Below are 23,691 nucleotides of genomic sequence, written 5' to 3'. Positions count from 1 at the left end.
TTTAAATTCCCCCAGAAGTCTCTTCAACCAGCAGAGGAGAGGCTTGCAATAAAGGGGGGAGGTGCAATAGCAATGACTGTTTGCCTCTTTGTCTGCACTTCTGTGATCAGAAGTAGCAATCAGCAGTCAGAGCACTGATCCCTGATATTTGGAGGATAAGGTCCTTTTTGCTCACACTGGCTCCTGGAAGCTGTATGCGAGCTCCTCCAGGAACAAATGCACAGCTGTCAACCTACCAGGTGGCTAAGAGTGGGGGATGGGTAATTGCTACTGTGCTAGGAACTGAAATTAACTGCAATTTACTACCCAAGCCTTCCCCTGGCAGATTCTGCTGGTGCAGTTGTTGTCTAGGTGGGGATATAGATTCCTGGCCATCTTCCCAGATTCCTCTCTGTGTATACAGTTTTATAGGCTGCAGATACCTCCAGGAACCTTCTGTGAATCCAAGAACAAATTCGGAAAATAAGAGATTCGGAAAAGATGTGAAGACTTCCCTGGTGGTGCAGTGGTTAAGAATCTGCCTGCCAATGCAGGGGACACGGGTTCGATCCCTGGTCCGGGAAGATCCCACATGCCGCGGAGCAACTAAGCCCGGGTGCCACCAACTACCAAGCCTGCACTCCAAAGCCCGAGAGCCACAACTACTGAGACTGCGTGCCATAACTACTGAAGCCTGTGCACCTAGAGCCCGTGCTCCGCAGCAAGAGAAGCCACCACAATGAGAAGCCTGCAACGAAGAGTAGCCCCTGCTCTCCGCAACTAGAGAAAGCCCGCGCAGCAACAAAGACCCAACGCAGCCAAATAATAAATAAATTTATAAAAGAAAATAAAGCAAGGTGAAGAAATATAATACTTTCAACCATTTTTAAAAAAAAGAAAATAAAAGATGAAGACAGTATTGTCAACCTTCAGGGTTTCTAGCATCTCATTCTCTGTTCCTGCTCTGTATCACCTCTCTAGGGTTACCTCCTCCTTAGCTTTTTTTTTTTTTTTTGTCGGTACACGGACCTCTCACTGTTGTGGCCCTCCCGTTGCGGAGCACAGGCTCCGGATGTGCAGGCTCAGTGGCCATGGCTCACGGGCCCAGCCGCTCTGCGGCATGTGGGATTTTCCTGGACCGGGGCACGAACCCGTGTCCCCTGCATTGGCAGGCGGACTCTCAACCACTGCGCCACCAGGGAAGCCCTTGTAACCATTGTTAAGTGTACACTTCTTTGGCGTTAAGTACATTCATGTCATTGTGTAAGCATCACCACCATCCAACTTTTTCATCTTTCCCCACTGAAACTCAACCCATTGTTAGCAACTCCCCACTCTGCCCTCTTCCCTCCACATCTTCCTTCTCTTAAAAAAGCACTTTGTAAAGTGTCAGAATCTTGTCCTATGATAAAACACTTACCACAGTTAAATAGAAGTGATTTCCCAGAATCGATGGGCAACAACTTTGCTGGCATTCAGTCAACACACAGAAGTGCCAGGTGTCCCGTCTCCCAGCTCCATCTCTCCCTCCCCATCATTAACACCCTCCCTAAGGTGCTGCTGAAACCGCAGAATGCATTTTGGGACTTAGTAGAGCATAGGTTCTTCTGTTTCGGCACAGAAGGAATTCAGCAAGAGGCAGGGTGACAGGTAAGGAAAGAGTTTATTAGTATAGGACGCTTGTGAGAGATACAAGCGGGCAGGCAAGGGATTGCGCACCGAGGACTTAACGGGTTACATTTTCATAATCAGAGGAAAAGTGGGGAGGGGCAGAAGGCCACCTTCCTCCTCATTCTTGAGTAGATGTCAAGCTTCTATTGTCATCTCCTCCTCCACGTCGGGTGGGGGAGTTTTCTTGTCCCTACGTGGTCAAACTGGGGCTGTCATGGTGCTATTCAGAAGGGTGGTAATGTATGCTAAGATATGGTAAATCATCTCAGGTTTCAGAATAAAGTCACCTTTTCCCCTATATTTTTGTTTTTAGTGCATGCAGAGGAGCCTGTCCTGGGAATCATTAACTTACTGACATCACTGGGCAGGATGTGGAGCTCATTCCACCATTGTTTTATTGTTTTGGGCATGTCTCATGCTTCTGTTGCATGGTTTTGTTGTTAAGCAAGCCTGCTTTCCTGTTTCCTTTTTAATATTTATTTATTTGGCTGCGCCAGGTCTTCACTGCAGCATGCTGGATCTAGTTCCCTGACCAAGGATGGAAGCCAGGCCCCCTTCATTGGGAGCGTGGAGTCTTAACAGCTGGACCACCAGGGAAGTCCCTACAAGCCTGCTTTCTTGAGTGATCGTTAACTTACAGGGGTCTCCCATACTTTTCTCTCTACTTACAATCCCCTAGTGGGATTAACTATTTAATCACCTACTTTGTCCCTTTACTCTGTCCCTGTCACTCCACAAAGGGTTCCCAGTTAAAAGGGGAGAGTGATTCCACTGTCTTTCTAGGGTGGCAGTTGAAATCCCTGCTTAAGGGGCCTCCTTGTTACTGCCTTGCCTACCTGTTGTCTGCTGAAGGCAGCCTGATGTGGTGGAAAGAAAAATGCCTAGTGAGTCAGGAGGCCTGATTTATTCACTTGTCCCGCCACTAATTAGATGTCTCCTTTGAGCTAAATCACCTACTTCTCAGGGCTGTACTTTGCTAAATTATTAAGTAGAGAGTAGGCAGAGTGTTTGATGAGCTTTAAAATTCGGTGGCCTGCTTTTCCCTGAGTGGGCCTCTTTCCTTTCAATCTCGGAGAGATACCCCTTTGTTTTCTTCAACAGATACCCCTCTCTTTCTCCATAGTTAGCTTCATTATTCACTCACTCCCCACAAACCATGTCAATCTTGAAATATTAAAAATACAACACTCACCTCTCCAGAAACTATAAAACATTTTTTCTTGCTTTTTCTAGCTGAGGTTAAACCTCTACTTATTTTTTTTCTAACTCAGTGGCTAGAAGTATGAAGAATATTTTCAAAGGCCAGCAAGTTTTGTTTCGTCAAAGGTGAAGGTTCAAATTCATCTTTGCGGAGCAGGGGCCTTGCTTTTTTGACACTGAAAATATTTCTAAGGCCCTTTGGTTATGCCAAGCCAAACCAAAATACTACTCTAGGGTGGAGAGACAGGAAAGAAACAAACTACTATGCAAACAGTGCAACTGTTTGTTTTCATTGTGGGTAGATTTGGCATCTCTGTAAATCATGATACGTGGTGGAAAGCTAGCCTTAAACTTAGATTTTCTTTGTTTCACTGGAAATGTGTTCCCAGGTACAGAAATAGCCCATCTTTGGCCCGTCTCTGGCCCCTGCAACTTTGCTGCAGGTTGGGGTGGGGGGGGCGGCAAAGGAGAGCACTGGTTAATCTCCTGTGGATGGTCATAACATAGACAATCTAGGAGCAGATGCAACTAGTTACCTGTTATACATTTTCTTTTCTGCAGCATGAATTGGTCCTGTTATTATATAAGGTTAAAGCAAAGTTTCGTGAAATGTTATGCCTGAGAAATATAGGAATGTATCTGTGTCCAGACTTGAAAGAAAGTGGTTTGAGGGGAAAATGATCTGCGTGGAGAAGCTAGTGATGAGATGGAAAGGCTGTCCTGTGCTGGAAATGAGCAGCAGTCCCGACCCAGGCAAGGGGGCAGGGGAGGCAGAGACAATTCGGATGGATTTGTGGGATCTTTAAGCATTCCTTGGGGATAGTCAGAAACATCAGGGAATCTTGGTAAAAGATGGGGTTTTCTATGAGTAAGCAGGATGGGGATTCAGGGAGACTATCCTAAGGGAAGTGTGATCCCTGGGTTACGTTAAAAAATAATCGCTTGATTACCCAACAGTGGTACATACACTGGTAGGTTACACCCAAGTTTGGCAGGAGAGGTAGTTTTGGGTTAGGGCACAGCAGATGTCAAGTCAATATAACTGCTAAAGGGAGAAATGAGAAAGGTTTCCTCACCTCCCCCCACTCTGACCTCCAAAATGCGATGGGTGCACTAAGGAAAATGCTATGTACTCAGAAAACAAAGGTTTAAACTCTCTCCTGGTTTTGCTACGAACCAATGTATAATCTTGACTATGTTCTATGATCACTCATCAATTTCTTCATCTGCAAAATGAAGTGAAAGGTCATAACTAATATCCTTGTCTAGTCCCATTCCCACAGTCTACGATACTGACTGTAAGGGGAAAAAAATCCCCAAGGCGGCCTTTGCCTCTTGGGTGGAACAAGCATGGCCCCCAGGGGGATTCCAGGGCAGAGATTTCAAACTCTAACATTTTATGGAGTTCATGTAAATAATAAAATGGGTGGAAATATAGAGTTTTATGTGGATTGACGTGATTTCTAAAATGTTGACAATTAATTCAAATTTTAAAACAATACTTTGGGTCTACAAAACACATCTGGCTGACACACTGCCAGTTTGGGGGTCTGTGTGCAAGGAGGGAAAAGGGAAGGAGAGAAAAGAAGTGCTGGTGTATTAGGGCCGTGAAAGCGCGGAGTCCTAACCCCTGGACCGCCAGGGAGCTCCCAAGAATTCTTATCTAATATAATGTGTCTTCTCATGACTCCTCTAGAGTAAGCCTCCACGATATTATCAGGCTCATACACCCAAATGCCCCTATTCCTGCTCTCGGAGCTCTCCTGAGAACTCCTCAAAGGGCTTTGAGTAAAGAGACCTTTGAAGCCATGCATTCAATCGTCATTGCAATTCCATCACTCATATAATTAAATACTTATTTTCAGCACATTCTTCCCTCCGGCTGACGGAGGTGAGGTCTCTTTAAACAAGCTACAGAGTCCTTCTGGATCTCACAGAGTGACCTGTGTTGTTATTTGGCTAACCTGGGCTTGTCATTTTCTTTCTACAAGGCTTCTAAAGCAATTAATAAAAGCTGGCAAACTCTCAGTCCTTATAATCATAACTGCCCTCATATCGTTCAAGTGCCTTAGCAACCTCGTAACCCAACACTTGACCTTTACCCTGCACTCATCCCCATCTTAGGAATCTTGTGACCGCTATGGCACACCAGAGGTCATGCCCATTCCACGCTGTCCGGCAGTGGAGCCCTCACTTCCATTTGAGCAGAGAGTGATTCAGATCCAGGATCCTACTCTAGAGTCTGCTCTCTACCATTTCTGTTACCAACGCTTCTAGCCTCCCCCTCCCCAATCCCCCCCAAAAATTAAAAGCAAAGCCCAACACAAGGCTTGCATATAGGCAATTTTGGGGGAATAATCTCAGGAGAAGGAGGGAGGAAGTGGGGAAAGTAAAACAGAGAAGAAGGGAAAGCCAATGCAAAAGTGTGTTTTCCAGTTGGTCACCACTGTAGGAGGCTGGGGCTGAAGCCACTGGGATCTTCTGAGAAGCCACATAGAATGCACCTTGGATTCTTCACTCAGAAGGTTGGGAGGGGGTGCTTCCCTGGTGGCGCAGTGGTTAAGAATCTGCGTGCCAATGCAGGGGATACAGGTTCTATCCCTGGTCCGGAAAGATTCCCACAGGCCGCGGAGCAACTAAGCCCGTGCGCCACAACTACTTAGCCTGTGCTCTAGAGCCTGGGAGTCACAACTACTGAAGCCCACGTGCCTAGAGCCCGTGCTCCGCAACAAGAGAAACCACCGCAATGAGAAGCCTCCGCACCACAACGAAGAGTAGCCCCCACTCGCCGCAACTACAGAAAGCCCGCGCGCGGCAACGAAGGCCCAACGCAGCCAAAAATAAATAAAAAATTTTTTAAAAATTAAAAAAAAAGAGTTTGGTAGGGGGATCAGTTGTTCACCAGCACCTTCCTGCATTGGTCAAGGGTTGTCCCAGGGCTTGTTAATTCCTTTGCAGTTTCAGACCACCCATGAGTTCCATGCCCCAGCATTAGAGACATACTGGGAAGAGAGCAAGAGAAACACAGAGCGCTGAGGAACGTGGTGTCAGTTTACACCCGCATGAAGCTTATAGCTGCAGCAATGGAAAGAATAAAAGGGGAGCCCAGAGAATGTATCCAATTCACTGTCCTTTGTGGTTATCTTCTTTAGACTGTTTCTGTGCACTAAAAAAATCGAATGCATACTATTTAAAAATATCTAGCTGGGACTTCCCTGGTGGCGCAGTGGTTCAGTGGTTGAGAGTCCGCCTGCTGATGCGGGGGACACGGGTTCGTGCCCCGGTCCGGGAAGATCCCACATGCCGCGGAGCGGCTGGGCCCGTGAGCCATGGCCGCTGAGCCTGCATGTCCGGAGCCTGTGCTCCGCAACGGGAGAGGCCACAGCAGTGAGAGACCCGCATACCGCAAAAAAAAAAAAAAAAAAAAAAAAAAATCTAGCTGTATTAAAAAGCAACAAAGACCCAACGCAGCCAAAAATAGTAAGTAAATAAAATAAATTTATTTTTTAAAAAAGTAATCAATTCTTAAATATTTTTCTCCTGTTTCTTAAAACTGATTTCAAGTACTTGAGAAATACCTCAGCGAGTTTAGACATTGGCCAAGACTCAAGTCATCACAACTAAACTCCCCAACTGCACAAACTCTCTCCTTTGGATGATGACCAGTTTAAAAAAAATATGGTGACGTCAAAGGGAAGTAAGACTATGTTGCTCTTTCTCCCGTATTCTATGACCACAAGGATTCTAGAAAAGCAGCCTGACTTTATTAGACCTGGAGGCTCCCCAGGAGCTGGTAACAGAGCAGGAAGTATAGGAGAGTTCACACGCTAAGGGTGTGAGTGACAGGAAATGGGAAGGAGCTGACAGGTAAAGTTGCTGTCCTTTCTGTCCCAGCCAGACTGTTGTGAGGCACTGTGATTCCGCTCAGCCTCTCCCAGACATCGGGCATGACCGAGCAGCTGGAGTGTTCCTGCTGAGGCTGTGGACAGCTCTGTAACATGCCCCTTTGTATATGTTTGCCCTCCTTCCCCCATTCACTGCCCTCTGTCCTTCACTTTTGCAGCCTGGACCCTCAGTAAAGTGTTAGCTTACAAGCTTTGCCTTGAGTTCTGATTTCTAAGGACCCCACAGAGACATAGCTCTCTAACTGGTGTTGGAGTGGGGTTGGACCTTTAACATAATGACGAAGTACAGTTGCAGCCTTCAAGTTCTGTCCTGTGAGTTTCAGCTCCCCAGAAGAGGCGGGTACCAGATGGTCAGTGCATCTGCATCCCAAAAGCCAGACCAGCTCCAGTGAAAGCTCAGCCCAGCCAGGGTCAGCCTAGCTCAGGCCTCGGAGTTTTGCCTTCCTTCAATGGAGACAAGGGCCAGCAAGGGTCTTCTCTGTTGGGTATATTCATGGGAGAAGATCCAGGCCAGCATCACAGGTATAGCGTTGTAGCCAAATTCAAAGGGAAGTAGGGGACCAAGATAACTAACCACGTTTTGTCTCTGACGTGGGGAAAGCACAAGGCAGGGGAGGGGAAGGAGTGAGTTTCTTTCTTTCTTCTAAACCAGAATGCCAACTCTAGTTGACCACAGCACCCTCGTGTCACGTGGAATCTTCTTTCTGCATCACTGCAGTTAGCCAAGGGATTAGCATTTGTTAGCTCATGGATTTGGTTATGGCAGTACCAAAAGGAATTTTAAGGGTATGGGGCCAGGACCCCAGGCATAAATGGTCTTTTCTTCCTTTTGACTCAGTCTGACCCTGACTGTCTTCTCCTCAGATCTGATTTGGAAACAGCTTCAGGTAAAATAATTTAAACAAGTTTAGCCTTTCCCATCAGTTCAATTCAATTCAACAAATATTTATCTAGTGACTCCTCTTTGATGACCAAGTTATCACACTCAGTATCGTAGGCCTAGAACATGCACCGTGCATTTGTAAACAGTTACAGTTGATAGGGCAGAAGAACGGAGGGAAGAATGTGGTGGAGAGGAGACAGATCTGCAAGGGTTCCCTTAGGGCATGAAAGGCCTGGAGGCCTTTCAACAACAGTGAATCTGGAAGGGCTGGGGAGCTTGCCCAGTGGTAATTTTGTTGTGTATTCTCAACAGGAGAAATACAGAGAATCCTGGCTCCAGGGCATTTTGGCTTCCTCTACCTGGCTCTCCTGCAGACAGCTTAAACTCAGTGTGTCTGACTGAATTCCCCTTCCTCCTCTATTTATTTTTTTTTAAATTTTATTGAAGTACAGTTGATTTACAATGTAGTGTTAATTTCTTCTGTACAGCAAAGTCACTGTTATACATATATATATATTTTTTCGTATTCTTTTCCATTATGGTTTTTCACAGGATATTAAATACACTTCCCTGTGCTATGCTGTAGGACCTTGTTGTTTATCCATTCTATATATAATAGTTTGCATCTGCTAATCCCAAACTCCCCTTCCTTCCCTCCCCTACCACCTCTCCTTCTCGGCAACCACAATTCTGTTCTCTATATCTGTGAGTCTGTTTTTGTTTTGTAGATATGTTGATTTGTATCGTATTTCAGATTCCACATGTAAGTGATATCATATGGTATTTGTCTTTCTCTTTCTGACTTACTTCACTCAGTATGATAATCTCTAGGTCCATCCATGTTGCTGCAAATGGCATTATTTCATTCTTTTTGATGGTTGAGTAATATTCCACTGTGTGTGTATACACATATGTATATATCATCTTTTTACATACACATCTATATATGTATATATATATGTGTATATATATATATATATATATATATATATATATATATCTTCTTTATCCATTCATCTGTCGATGGACATTTAAGCTGTTTCCATGTCTTGGCTATCATAAATAGTGCTGCTATGAACATAAGGGTGCATGTATCTTTTCGAATTATAGTTTTGTCTGGTATATACCCAGGAGTGAGATTGCTGGATCATATGGTAGCTCTATTTGTAGTTTTTTGAGGAACCTCCATACTGTTTTCCATAGTGGCTGCACCAATTTACATTCCCACCCAGTGTCAGAGGGTCCCTTTCCTCACCTTCCTCCTCTAAATCTCCTTTGCCTCCTGTACTTATGATACCATCATCTCCCCAGTTAGACATCTGAGAGTGTAACAAAATGAGCCCCCTGCTACAGTGTATGCTATGTCTTATATGGTGAATAGTCATTTTTTTGCACAATGCCCATTTTTTTGCCCTGTTCTGAGGGGCCGTAGGCTCACACCATACCCTTCTGGTGTCACTGAAAGCACATGGCCATGGGTGTTCATGTCAATTATCAGGGAGGCTCTGGACCCTACAAAGGGATGCCCCAGGGAGGACCTAGGGGAGGAGGAAACTCCTTTCTCTTTCTGGACCTTGCTCTCTTGGACTTGGGCTTTGAAGAGTCTTGTTATGCTTGAGGGCACTGCCAGGTTGAGGAAAGATAGCCTGTGTTGCATGGGGGTTACGTGTGTGTCAGATCCGTATCTGAGACTTCCAGGCAGTTTGACATTTGAGAAGGAAAGAGAAGCTGGGTGAATTATTAAGCCACCACGTCTGTCTGCGCTTAATTTGCTCTAGGGATTCTGCCCAGAGTGTCCCTGAGGTTCTGTACTAATATACGAGGAATCATGGGCTTTGATGGCATCTTGTGTGCCTTCTACCCTCGATATAGGTGTTTGGCTTAATTTGCTTGTACCAGATTATCTTTGTCAATTCAACATCATCCACACCGCTTTCTCCATTCTCTGCATTGCAGGGAAGTCTGGAGCTCCATTTCCCAGGATCACCTTCCTGTATTGGGTTACAGTCTGCCAATTAAAGTTGCTCACAGGACATGAGGAAGGCAGAAGAGTCAGTGTGTCTGTTGGCAGTTGTGAACAAACGCTTGGACATATGATAGATATATGATTTGCTGCAGCTTCCGGCCCCCTCCTGAGAATCCCCTGCTTTGGTGTTACAGACACAGCTGGGATTGTTGTCAGCAGTTTCCCTAGGATCCACCCCTGCTTGATTTCATGAACCAGCTAGTTTCCATACTGTTTCTCCAACCCTTCAAAGCATTGTGTAAGCTTCTAACTAACTCCTTTCTCCTTGAAATACAGAAGTGCTTCTCCTTTAGCAAGAGAGCCCTGACTGATAGGACATTGCTGTAGCACCTGCCTCGTGATGGGGGTCACAGTGGTGGTTGGAGGCAACTTTCACTCCTATTAATTATTAACGTGTAAGTATATTAGTATTAGTGTACGTATATTAGTATTAGATTGATTAGTATAATAGACCAGGAAGATTCTGGGTAATTCCTTCGGCACTGTGACCAGAGGTCCTTGCTGTATGTGTTGTACTGCAGCACTCACTCCTGATGGAGCAGGACAAACACGGTCAGTTCTTATTGCCTCTTATCTCGAGGCCTTTCATTTGCTGGAACTCTGTGAGATGGAGCACCTTCACTTAAGATGGGCTGGTTGGCCTTTCGATGAATGAACGACATTCCTGTTTGGGGAGAATGAGTGGAAGGTGATAGGTTTATACAATAAAAGTGCACAGTGAGTTAAGTAGTATGGAGTAATCATCACAGACCCTTAACTGGTTATCTGGGTTCCTATCCCTACTCTGATCCTTCTGGTTCCAAATTCCCACCAGCTGTCTTGGTGTCTGACCCATGATAGGACAGAGTAGTGTTTATGATAACTATAAAGTCTGTAGAGAAAGAATATTTATTTAAAAGTGGCCTCCAACGTGCCCACCTGGAAACAAGCGTCTCTGGGGATTCAAGATGGGTCACATCTTGGGGGTTAGTCACTTCTCTAGAACAAGGGTTTTCCACAGGGGGTCACGTTCATGCTTCCTAAAGAGCCCCTTCATCTTCTAAGGACCAGGTAAGAGCAGTGCAACAGTGTATAATCCTGTTAGTCCTTGATGTTTTCTATGCGACACAACAACCCACCTGCATTTAAATCGCGATATGTTTCTTGGAGAATTTATAATTTTCCCTACTGTCAATCAAGCACATCTACCATCAAAAAACCTTGACGCTGGAAGAAATCTTGGAGTTCATCTTTTTAACCTCTAAATTTTAAAGATCCTGAGCTCAGAGGGGTGAAGTGCTTTGCCCACAGTTCCTATAATTTAGGAGCAAAGGGGGGACCTCAATCCAGCTTCCCAACTCTCAGTTCAAGTATTTTTCCCCCCAGCCTAGCCCATAGCTGTGCCAAAGGAAAAATTTCCGGAACAAAATTAAACAGGCAAAGAAGACTTTGTTCAAGGTTATTGCAACAGGGGCTGGGGTCCTCAGCTCAGGCTGAGCTCACCTCTAGGGAGACAAAGGGCAGGAGAGTTTTTAAGAGCTGGGGTGGGGATGTTCCAGGCCATCTGTGTTTGTTAACTGGCCTTACCCAAAGGAAAACTAAACTTTATTGCATCTTCATGACAGGAGGTAGTTTTACAATTTGGAGCAAGGTGCCCACCTAAATTAGGCTCCTATCCTCCCACAGAAACTGGGAGATAGGGATGCTGTCTCCCTTGATGTTTATATTTCAAAGGGATGGCTCCCTGGTCCTTGAGAAAGACATTCCTGGGTTGTAAAACTGGCAGGATGCTTTTTAAAAAGATTTACAACTCAAAGGGGCAGAAAGAATTCACAGTGACAGGTTTTGAAAAGGAAACTCTAAGAAAAGGGAGGTAAGGGCTTGGAGTCAGGAAGAAACCTGCCTAAAGTCCAATCAAGCTGAGGGGAATGTTGAGGCTCTCTTGGTCAGATACCACAATATCTACTACTTACACTCACTCCGAGGCTGTCCCTCTTCTATGTCTTTCAACTCAGCTACACATTGGCATATATTGCCAACTTCCCAATGGCTCACCTTCAGCCATCACGGAAGAGCAACAGTGGCATGGCATGGACCATCCATGTCCCTACCAGTGGCACCTCCCATGTGAATCTCCCTCCCTATTTCCCTCCCCCTCTCACTTCCTTCACTCCTTTTTCCTTTCCAAAAATTACAGTCACAGAAATTACGTCAATAGTAGACAGAAGAAATATGTCCACCTATTATCTAATAAAGAAAATGCATATACCTGAGGCAGGAGATAGATGGGCCGCAGGGTAAGCAGCAGGAGTTCATTCCCTGTGGACAGAAACTCCAAAATATCAATAACAGGACAATCGAGAGAGGAGGCTGAGCCTTGCCCAGATAAGAGATAAAAGACCACATATTCCTCATCCTCAAAGCTAAGGAGACCTTCCCGACTACACATGCGTAGAAAGGCTCCTTGGAGGTCATAAAGGGAGGGGGCACCACCCCACAGTAAGTGATGTCAACTTACCCATAGGTCTCTTCACTAGAATCCCTCTTGGCTAAGAGATGTGCATGCACACAGAGGAGGACCCTGTAATATACGAAATATGGACTTAGAACCAGGCAAAGCGGGACTTTCCTGGTGGCGCAGTGGTTAAGAATCTGCCTGCCAATGCAGGGGACACAGGTTCGAGCCCTGGTCCTCTGCTGCGGGAAGATCCCACATGCCGCGGAGCAACTAAGCCCGTGCGCCACAACTACTGAACCTGCGCTATAGAGCCTGCAAGCCACAACTACTGAACCCACGTGCCACAACTACTGAAGCCCGTGCGCCTAGAACTCGTGCTCCGCAACAAGAGAAGCCACTGCAATGAGAAGCCCATGCACTGAAAGGAAGAGTAGCCCCCGCTCACCGCAACTAGAGAAAGCCTGCGTGCAGCAACGAAGACCCAACACAGCCAAAAATAAATACATAAATAAATAAATAAAAATGTAAAGAAACTAGAAAAAATAAAAATCCATATGAGATAAAAGAACCAGGCAAAGCAAGATGATTGGTCAAAGGAAACCTGGAAGAAATACCCCGTAAAACTGATTCAAACTACCACGAGGGCATGACTTTCTCTCTGAGCACCCCCGTGTGTCTATCCACATGTACTGTATGTACTCTTTTTCCTCCTAATAAACACTTTACCTACTTCACTACTTTCCATCTCTATGTGGAAATTCATTTCTACACAGCTGACGGGCCAGGGCCTTGTCACTGGCCACTGGTCCCTTGTGGTCTAGTGACTAAGATTCAGCGCTCTCACTGCTGCTGCCCGACCTCAGTCTCTGGCTGGGGAACCTAAATCCTGCTTCAAGCCGCTGCAGCTCAAGGCCACCTGAGATCATACTTTACCAAGAAACATCAGTTTAAGTACTAAAGCCTTAAAATGAATGGAGAATAGATCATAATCCTGTTTGCTCTTACTGAAAAGGCTGATGACCTTATAAGTTTTCAGGAAATAATTGCTGTCACCCCAGATTCAAGGAGCAGGAATAAATGTAAGTCCGTCACCAGCGTTGGTAACTCTACATGTATGATTGAGCACACACTCAAGTCTAAGGGCAGGTGAGCAAAGACTTTCAAGGAAATATTTACTGTCTCTATTGTGAATGATCAGAAGACAAAATTTTATGTTAGGATGTCCATTAGGTGGGGAGATCAATATGTGGGGGGAACCATGCTTTCAAATTCACTGAAATTAGAGTCATTGCAACCAGTGCTGTGCTGTATCATGATCATTAAAATTTTCGTAATAAAAAAATTCTCAGTACTTAAAAAAAATATTAGTCACAATCATCACTGTTTCCAGCCCCTTAAGTAACATACTTTGAGTCAGTTGTGTAAGCAGGAGTCAAGCCTGTCCCGGTGAGGAGAATATTTTTTGGCCCCAGAAAATTTGCCTCCCTACCCAGGGGGATCCTACGCTGAGGTGGAACTGTGGTACCACCATGGTGGCCTACTCTGCTCTTGAAAGCCTTTCCAGCCTCCCACCTGCCCCACCAGAGACAGCGAGTTTTGGTATGCATGCTTGGTTGTTCCCTATCCTCTCAGGGGATATCTGTTCACGGTATTACATTCGTATTACAAAACTGGCTTAAATCCCTGTGCAAATGTCTTATTTATTTTTGTTCATTATTCCATTCAAGAGGTTAGTTTTTTTTCCCCTGAAATTTCCAAAGATTCTTTCACTGAGGCTTAGCACGTAATAGACGCTAAATAAATATTGAATGAATGAATGAATGGATGGATGAATGGCATTATTTGTAAAACTTCCAGTTACCTCACATTTCTAGGCCTATATAGCTAAGAATCTGTTGGCTAGTCATTAAACAAGCATTTGTTTAAGGGGTAAGTATTTACACGTTACTTACAAGTGTAAGTAGAAGAAGGAAAGAAGGCACATTGCATCAAGTTTCTTTTAAATGTTTTCACAACAGCAGTGTTTCTCTTCCTCCTCCACCTCCCTTACCTCAACCTACAGGAAACAAAGAACATTTTCCATCACAACCCACTACACACGTGCACACACACGAAAATTTCACAAATCTCACCCACGTTATAATTTCAGTGTACTCTGATATTTTCTATTTCATTTCTTAAAAAATAAATATGAATTGAGACCCACTATATAAGTTTTATGACCCATTACTAATTGAGACCTACAATTTGAAAAACATTGCTCTTAAAACTACTTTAAAAATAATAGTGGAAAAACTGCTGAATATATTTTTATGAAAGCCATTCCTGGGAATATCTAAAATTTTGAAAGTGCTAAATTCTAAAAGAGTAGTATGATGTTGGAGTCAGTGAAGATAAAGGGAGATTGGATCCATAACCCTTAGGGTTACAGGGTTCCAGACTTGAGGGTTTAAATTTGGGAAGGGGAAGAAAAATGGGAGTAAAAGATAAATGGCACAGATAGGAAATAGATTGAAATACTAATAACTTCATTTGACAAATTCTGCTAAAAGCAGTTGGCTACATTCCTGAGTCAGGGGACCTAGAAATGTCTAATTCCCATATGGTATCACCAGCACACTGTGAAACAATATGTTCTTTTAAAATTAATTCCATTCATTTATTTTTAATGACAAAGTAATACATAAATACATTCTTGTCATTAAAATTATATAGAAAAAAGTTCCTCTTGACACTGTTTCTCCTCTCTGATCCCAGCGAATTTTCAAGAACTATTTTCAATTTGAATATACTTCCAGATCTTTCTAATGCATTTATGTTGGGCTGGAAATACAAATGTACATGGACATACAGGAATATATAAAAAACTTAACTGGTCTATAATGAATGCTTTGTTCTGTAACTTTTTTTTATATAACAATATGTCCTAGAGACTTTTCTACATTAGTGCATATAGAAACAGCTTATTCTTTTAAATGTAATTATTGGCATGTTTGGGTTTAGGTATACCATTTTTTTTTTTTTTTTTTTTTTTTAGGTATACCATTTTATAAATTTGTTTTTGCTTGTTCCTTCTGTGTTTCACTCCTGTTTCCCCTTTATTGCTGTAATGTTGTGGTATAATAAGAAATATATAGTCGGTCATCTTCCCCAGTTCCTGGCACGGAGTCCCTAAAACTCTTGGAACCCCCATTGTGATAAGTCTGTTTATATGCTAATGAGATGACTCTGGGAGGCTGGGGGTGGTTGCCAGAGGAACAGCCACCTGATTAAAGGGTTGGAACTTTTAGCCCCACACCCGACCTCCAAGGAAAGGAGAGGGGTTGGAGATTGACTTAATCGCCAATGTCCAATGATTCAATCAGTCATGCGTACATCATGTAATTTCTATAAAGACTCTAAACTAAGGGGTTCAGAGAGCTTCAGGGTCAGTGAATGCATGGAGGTACTGAAAGGATAGCGTGTCCCAAGAGGGCACAGAAGCGTCACACTCCTTCCCACACGCCTTGCCCTGTGCATCTCTTCCATTTGGCTGTTCCTGAGTTGTATCTTTTATGATAAACTGGTCATAGTAAGTAAAGGGTTTCCCTGAGTCCTCTGAGCTGTTATAGAAAATTATTGAAACTGAAGAGGGGGGTGTAGGAAGCCCTGATTTATAGCTGGTTGGTCAGAAGTATGGGAGGCCCAGACTTGCCATGGGCATCCGAAGTGGGAGGCAGTTTCTGGGATGAAGTCTTTAGCCTGTGGGTCTGCACTTACTTGGGGTAGTTAGTGTCAGAATTGAATTAAATTGTAGGATACCCAGTTGGTATCCATAGACAGCTGGAAAACTACTCAGTGTTGAAAAACTGCACATTTTATGTCAGAGTGTTCTGTGTGTAGAAGAAACTGGTTTTCTTACATTTGCCTTCTTTTGAGTTATTTGAATATCTTTTAAATATTCCATTTTAATTTATCTATTGGGATTTCATTATATATCTGTTACAGTTTTTTTTTTTTTGCGGTACACAGGCCTCTCACTGTCGTGGCCTCTCCCGTTGCGGAGCACAGGCTCCAGACGTGCAGGCTCAGCGGCCATGGCTCACGGGCCCAGCCACTCCGCGGCATGTGGGATCTTCCCGGACCGGGTCACGAACCCATGTCCCCTGCATTGGCAGGCGGACTCTCAACCACTGCGCCACCAGGGAAGCCCCATCATTTAATCTTAATTACCTCCTTAAAGACCCTATCTCCAAATACAGTCACATTTGGAGGTACTGAGGGTTAGGGCTTCAACATAGGAATGGCGGGGGGTGGAGTGACAGTTCAGCCCATAAAAAATATTAACCTGTATGTTCTTTTCTTCTCTCTTTGATTATCCCATTTGGCCATGAGACAAGATGTTGCCAATTCCCTCAGTGTATTAATTATCTATTGCTGTGTAACAAATTACCCCAAAATTTAGAGACTTAAAACAACAAATATTTATTAGCTCACAGTTTCTGTGGGTCAGTTTATCTGGGTAGTTCTGGCTCACAGGCTCCTGTGTTGTTGCAATCGAGATGTCAGATGGGGCCGAAAGGGATTGGAACATCTGCTTCCAAGATGGCTTGCTCACATGGCTGTTGGCAGGCATCCTCACTACATGGGCTTCACATAGGCTGCCTGAGTGACATCACAGTATGGCAGCTGGCCTACCCCAGAGTGAATGGTCCAAAGGAGAGTGAGCAGGAGTACCTTTTACGACCTCTTATGACCTACTTTCCCAAGTTATACACTGTCACTTCCACAGTATTCTATTCATTAGGAGCAAGTTACTAGGTTCAGTCCACACTCAAAGGGAGAGGAATTTGGCTTCCATCACTTGAAGGGAGGTGCACCAATGAAATTTTGAACATATTTTAATACCAGCACACCTAGTAAGGAAGTAGAAGGTTGGGAAATTTCACATTTTTAGCCTCTAAGTTCGAGAAGTATAGTCCAAGTCTCAGACCAAAAGAGACTTTAAAAAAAAAAAAAAGTAAGCCAATAGAACAGACTAGAAAATTTCTATGAGCTGGTGTAAGAGAAGAATTTGGGGCAGAGATGCAGAGTGGGAGTGGTGTAAATCTCCTGTCCCTGCCTAGTCTAGAGTGGGGATAACTAACAACCTGACAAATTCTCCATAATGTTTAGGGTCCGAGAATAAAGAGAACCCAGGCCGTACTTCTGATAAGAATAGATACTACACCTGCTCTTAGCCAAAAGGCCGAGAAGCAGTTGCCCAGGCCATACTTCAGAGCAGCAGGCATCAGGAAGAAATTACCTGTGCTGTCAGGCCATGGAATCACACAGACAAAAGGTGTTTTGCATGTGGGGCAACAGAAGTTCAGAGACAGTCTTATGCTTTCCAGGCCCTGGGCCAGTGCGGGAACAGGTGAGGAAGGCCTGGGGTGTGTCATATTTAGAAATTAACTGAGAGGAGAGCCACAGGCCTTCAAGGATGTCCTGATTTGGACAAGGAAGTAAATAGAATTCATGATGGCTCCTGCTGACTGAAGAGTAGGAACGTTTAAATTTTTAATTGTTTTCCAAAAATACTGTATAAAAGTGTAGCCCACAACTGCTATATCTGCCAGCATTTGTAACAGCAATCTTTCACATTTTGGTCATTCTGATTAGTGAAAGATGATATATAAATTATTAATTTTATTTTCCATAGTTACTAGGAGTTTGAGGATCTTTTATAATTCTTTTTACTGTTTGAGTGTCCTCTCCTGTGAATTGTCTGCTCCTCATTTGGCAACATTTCCATATTGTCTTTTCCTTACATTTGTAGGAGTTATTTGTCTCTTTGGACACTACTCCTTCATCTGCTACATATGTTGCAAGTGTGCTGTCATAGTCTGCCACTTGTCTTCTAAATGTGTTTATAGTGTCTTTTGCCAAACAGAAGTTTTCAATTTTAATATAATCAAATGTATTAATCTTTTCCTTTATGGTTTGTGCTTTTTGTGTCTGCTTTAGGAAGTCCACCCATTGCTAAATCACGGAGATATACTTCTATATATTTTTCTACTAGTTTAAATGTTTTAATTGATCTAAAATTTGGTTTTTCCACTTATAAGATTGTGATCTAATTCTATTTTATTCCAAAAGATGAGCCAGTTTTCCAAGACTTTTTTTCTGAATAGTTTATCTTTTCCTTGGTGAGTTTTAATGCCTTCTCTAGTATTCACCCACATGTGCATGGATCTGTGTCTGGGTTCTCTTTTCTATCCCACTGATTTATTTTTCTTCTCCTGTAATGATACTACACCATTTTGTTTATTTTTTAAATTTTTATTGTTATTTATTTATTTTTGGCTGTGTTGGGTCTTCGTTGCTGCGAGCAGGTTTTCTCTAGTTGCGGTGAGCGGGGGCTACACTTTGCAGTGTGCAGGTTTCTCATTGTGGTGGCTTCTCTTACTGCAGAGCACGGGCTCTAGGCACATGGGCTTCCGTAGTTGTGGGATATGGGCTCAGTAGTTGTGGCTTGCAGACTCTAGAGCACAGGCTCAGTAGTTGTGGCGCACGGGCTTAGTTGCTCCGCGGCATGTGGGATCTCCCCGGACCAGGGCTCGAACCTGTGTTCCCTGCATTGGCAGGCGGATTCTTAACCACTGCGCCACCAGGGAAGTCCTATTTTATTTTTTCAATTGAAGTACAGTTGATTTATAATGTTTCAGGTGTACAGTAAAGTGATTCAGTTACATATATATATCTGTTCTTTTTCTTATTCTTTTTCATTACAGGTTATCACAAGGTATTGAATATAGATCCCTGTGCTATACAGTAGGTCCTTGTTGGTTATTTCATATATAGTAGTGTGCATCTGTTAATCTCAAACTTCTAATTTATCCCTCCTCCTTCCCCCTCCCCTACACTGTTTTAAACTCTAGAGTCTTCAATATGTCTTGTCTAACGGGGCAAGAGACCTCCCTCACACACACATACCTGTGTTCTTCTCTTTCAAAACTGTCTAAACTATTAGTGTGCCTTTACTTTCCCACTGGCATTTTAGAACAGTCAAGTTGCCTAAAAATCCTGCCGGGATTTCAATTGAGATTGCATTGAAGTTATAGATTAATTTGAGAGATAACTGACATCTTTATAATGTTAAGGTTTCTCATCCAGAAACCTAAACATCTGTTTATATTCACCTTTTGTTCTATATCTTTCAATCAAGTTTAAATTTTTTCCTGTAAAGATTTTTTGTGCTTTTTATTTAGGTCTATTTCTAAATATTTTCTGTGTATTGATTGATGTTGTCTACGTGATGTCAGTTTCCAAAATATGTGTTAGGATCTTCTCCTATGTTTTTAGATTTGTCTTTATCTCCCTGTAATTCTATTTTGTATATGTAACAGGCTGTTAAAATTGACATTTTGTTCAAGGCACCAAAATACTCTAGATGAGAAATTCCAAAGCCAGGTGATCATCTACAAATATTCAAAGAAAATGTTTAAAAACTTGTTCTATGACTTTTAAACCTCTCACCCAGTTTTAGGACACAAAAAAGGAATCAGAGTACGGAGGGGAACATACTCCATTTCCAAAGAGATCTGTGAAGAGATTTCTTTGGAAAGAGATGATCCTTTGCTATTAATACCCACCCCACTCCAAACTTTGGGAAGAGGAAGGAGGTGCTTTACCTCAATTTTCTTTAATTTAAACAGCGTCTACTTTCCCCTAAAACCCTAAATTTCCAAACCTGCCATCCAATCCCCTCCTCAAAGGGCTTTATTTTAAATTTGCAAGTAGTATACACAGTAGACATCACAGGACCACAGCTCAACTCCCAAAGCCTCACGTGGGATCGGGAACGGGGTGAAGGTAAAGGTGACGTCCTTTTTAGCGTCACGATCTCCTCACTACCGCATCAAAATAGTTGAATGCATAGAACATCAGGCTCTTCCTGTAAAAATGTGATGGAGAAGTGGCTGGAAAATGTGTCACTGACTTGATTTAGGTCAGAATGGGCTTCTGCTCCGATCACCTCAACACTAACTCACTGTATTCAACCAGGAAGGCTAGAAGTTAGAATGTTTATGACCCTGTCAGGCAGAAATTTTAAAATGTAGTGTTTGGACTTCCATGGTGGTGCAGTGGTTAAGAATCTGCCTGCCAATGCAGGGGACATGGGTTCGATCCCTGGTCCAGGAAGATCCCAGATGTTGCAGAGCAACTAAGCCAGGGCACCACAGCTACTGAGCCTGCATTCTAGAGCCTGTGAGCCACAACTACTGAGCCCGCGTGCCACAACTACTGAAGCCCGCACACCTAGAGCCCGTGCTCTGCAACAAGAGAAGCCACTGAAATGAGAGGCCTGCACACACTGCAACGAAGAGTAGCCCCCGCTGGCCGCAACTAGTGAAAGCCCGCGCGCAGCCAAAAATAAATAAATTTTTTTAAAAAAGAAAAGAAAATACAAGGCTTAAAAAAAATAGAGAGAGTGTTTGAGTTCCTTGCACCTTTAACAAACAAGGTCTCTCACACAGTTAGATTTGGAATTCATGATGACTAAATCATCGGGGAGAAGGGCTATTGCCTGCAGGAGAGCTCTAGGGGGACCTGTGAGAAATAAGAGACTACAGACAGAAAGCCTGAGTTCTTTCTTTCCCCAAACAGCCTTTCCCCTGGGACTCCCCATCAGGCTGAGAAGCCTGGGACAGGTTTCATGTTTCTGCGTGTTAGAGGCAAGAAGTGTGAACACTTATTCTAGAAATGCATTAGCGCCTGTAGCCAAAGTATCAGAGCTAGTGGAATGATTCCTGTCTTCACCAAGGCTCTGGATGAGTGAAGGGAGATGTAGGAAAGAAAAAGGAGGAAAAGAAACAGACAAGCTGCTAATGAGTAAGAAGATTTCTATAGAACCCTTCACTTAGTTAAAGTGCAGTCATTTGACTCTTGTTTATTTGTTTAGAAAATGATGACCCATCCAAGAATCCATTAGAGATGATCAGATTGGTTCAAACTCCCTTGTGTTTCCTTGAGTGTGGACAAGCTAGGGAAACTGAAGCACCATTGGGTGGGAAGAGGCATAGGAAGAATGAGTGAAAGCACGAGTTCACAGAAGCGATGCGTACATCTTAGAAAAGCACTCAAGATAAATGTCTGGCTCGAAGGTGAGTAGTTTCTCACTTTGATTCATAGGTTGCCACATTTTCAGAAGCATTTTGTGTCACATACCTACAGGAGCTTACAAAAAGATTCATGGAAGCTTAAGGAAAAAAAAGAAAGGGAGTCTTTCTTGTTTCAGTACTATGTTTTTGCTGGAATGAATTTTTGCTACTGTGAACTCTGAAGAAAGCTAGTTAGAAAGAAGCCAATTATATTAGAAAATTTTCATTGAGAGTCATGAGCCCGAATGTCAGGGGGACTTTGCTCCTCGGGGTCCCCAGGGACAAGAGAGACAGAAAAAAGAAAGCAAAACCAGGACATTTGCTTATTGATAAAGTACCTTTTGAAAATGTATGCACATTTCTTCAAAGTTATTCATTGCACACCGTGTTCAACCTGTCCTGTAACAATTATGAGAGTGTTAACACCAACATCTGGTCCAGCTCTTGGGTCCTATTCCAATGAGCTTGTCTCCAGTTGTCCAGAAATTGCAGCCTCTTCCAGGGCATGATTCTGTGCGTCCAGAGGTCAGGTTTACTCAGAGAGCTAAGAACAATGGGTGAGAAACCAAGAAATGCATATGTTAAGGTTTTCCAGAGAAATAGAACCTCTATCTCTATATCTATCTCTCTATCTCTTTATCTATCTACCTATCTATCTATCTATCTATAAAGAGAGGGAGAGGGAGAGAGATTTTAAGGGATTGGCTCAAGTGATTGTGGAGTTGTGGTAAGTCTAAAATCTGCTGTGCTGCAGATCCAGGGAAGAACTGATGTTGTAGCTCAAGTTTAAAGACAGTCTGAAGGCAGAATTCCCTGTTCCTTGGAGTCCCTTAGGCTATTTTCTCTTAAGGCCTTCAACTGATGGATGAGACCCATCCACATTATGAAGGATAACCTGCTTGACTCAGAGTCTACTGATTTAAATGTTAATTTCACGTAAAAAAATACCTTCCCAGCAACATCCAGACTGGTGCTTGACCAAATATCTGAGTACTGTGGCCCAGCCAAGTTGACACACAAAATTAGCCATCACAGCTTACTAGTTGTGTTACTTAAGTTTTTTTGTTCCGGTACGCAGGCCTCTCACTGCTGTGGCCTCTCCCGTTGCGGAGCACAGGCTCCGGACGCGCAGGCTCAGCGGCCACGGCTCACGGGCCCAGCCGCTCTGCAGCATGTGGGATGGATCTTCCCGGACTGGGGCACGAACCCGTGTCCCCTGCATCGGCAGGCGGACTCTCAACCACTGCGCCACCAGGGAAGCCCTACTTAAGTTCTTTTGATTGCAAAGCACACTCACCCAATCTGGAAATTACCTTAGAACAAAGGCAGTTCTCAGGGATGGTGAATCTTTTACTCACCCTCATAGCTGGAATGTCCTCTCCCTCATAGCGGGGAGTGTCTATTTGGTAGCAAGAGAGGAATGGAGCAGAGATGCAGAGAGAAGCAGGTACAGATTCTCTTAGGGAGCAGTTTTCAACTGGAGAAGCAGGTCAGGAATGCCAGTGGAGCTTTAGGAAGATGACGATGCTCAGGCCCCTCCCTAGACTTCCTGAATCATAGCCACTCCCTATTTCTTGAGGATGCACACGCCCTAGAGGCAGGCTGTATTTGGACAGAAGCAGCATCTGATTCGGGGACTGAGAGAGGTACATTTGTATTGTAACTTGAATTCAGGAACATTCACTGCAAATGTTGAACTATAAGGATGAAGAAAGGGAGGACAGAACGTGGGTGAAGGGCGCTATCAAGTATTAATAATTCCAAAGAAAGAGAGAAATACATTGATAAGAAGAAAACTAACATAAGAATTGAAGATGATGGTAGAAATTTAATAAATTATGCATAGGAGTCATATGACTCAATGACTAGGGAGCAGCCAGTTTTAGTTTTTGCTGGAACCAGGACCTCTAGACTTGTAGAAATTAAAGTCACAGGGATAAGAAGCACAAATTAGCCAAGTGAGCTGCTGGGAATGATGTTAAAATGGACTCCTCCTACTTTGATCCTGGACACATGTGTTCTGTCTGTGGGGACACAGCATCGTTGGTTTAATGACCATTGGTTTAAGATGTACACTGCATCCTGAAAGACAGCATCTTATCTCCATGCTGGTGCCTTAGCATCCCTTCAAAAAACAGTTACCATGCTCTTTTATATGAGCAGCTTCTGGGTGACATGGCATATGGTAGAACCCATAGATTCTGCCGTCATGTGCCCCTTGTCACACCCTCTTTGACATAAAGTGGGTTTTTTGCCTAGGGTAACATTATGTGGAATGTCACGGTGGTAAATCAGACACCCTGTGAGTCCTTGATTGATGGTGTTGGTGCAGAAACAGTTAGTAGGAAAAGCACACCTCTTACCCAGAACACATGTCAGTCACCATCAGGATGTATTTTTTTTTCTTTTTTTAAAAAATTGAAATATAGTTGATTTACAATGTTGTGTTCATTTCTGCTGTTCAGCAA

General features: G+C 43.5%; 1 protein-coding gene and 1 non-coding gene across 2 annotated transcripts in view; both read right to left on the bottom strand.

Moving 5' to 3' along the window:
• LOC113622956 (dehydrogenase/reductase SDR family member 2, mitochondrial-like) overlaps positions 1-23,691 on the bottom strand; it is a 162,890-nt gene that overhangs the window by 27,096 nt on the left and 112,103 nt on the right.
• Positions 17,154-17,340, bottom strand: LOC113623087 (U2 spliceosomal RNA). Its single transcript, XR_003433778.1, has one exon. It is a non-coding gene; the product is annotated as a U2 spliceosomal RNA (small nuclear RNA).

Source organism: Aethalodelphis obliquidens, unplaced genomic scaffold (genome assembly GCF_003676395.1).
Source record: "Aethalodelphis obliquidens isolate GAN/ISIS:26980383/991018 unplaced genomic scaffold, ASM367639v1 scaffold10, whole genome shotgun sequence".
Taxonomy (NCBI): Eukaryota; Metazoa; Chordata; class Mammalia; order Artiodactyla; family Delphinidae; genus Aethalodelphis; species Aethalodelphis obliquidens.
This window is presented reverse-complemented; position numbering and strand designations above follow the sequence as displayed.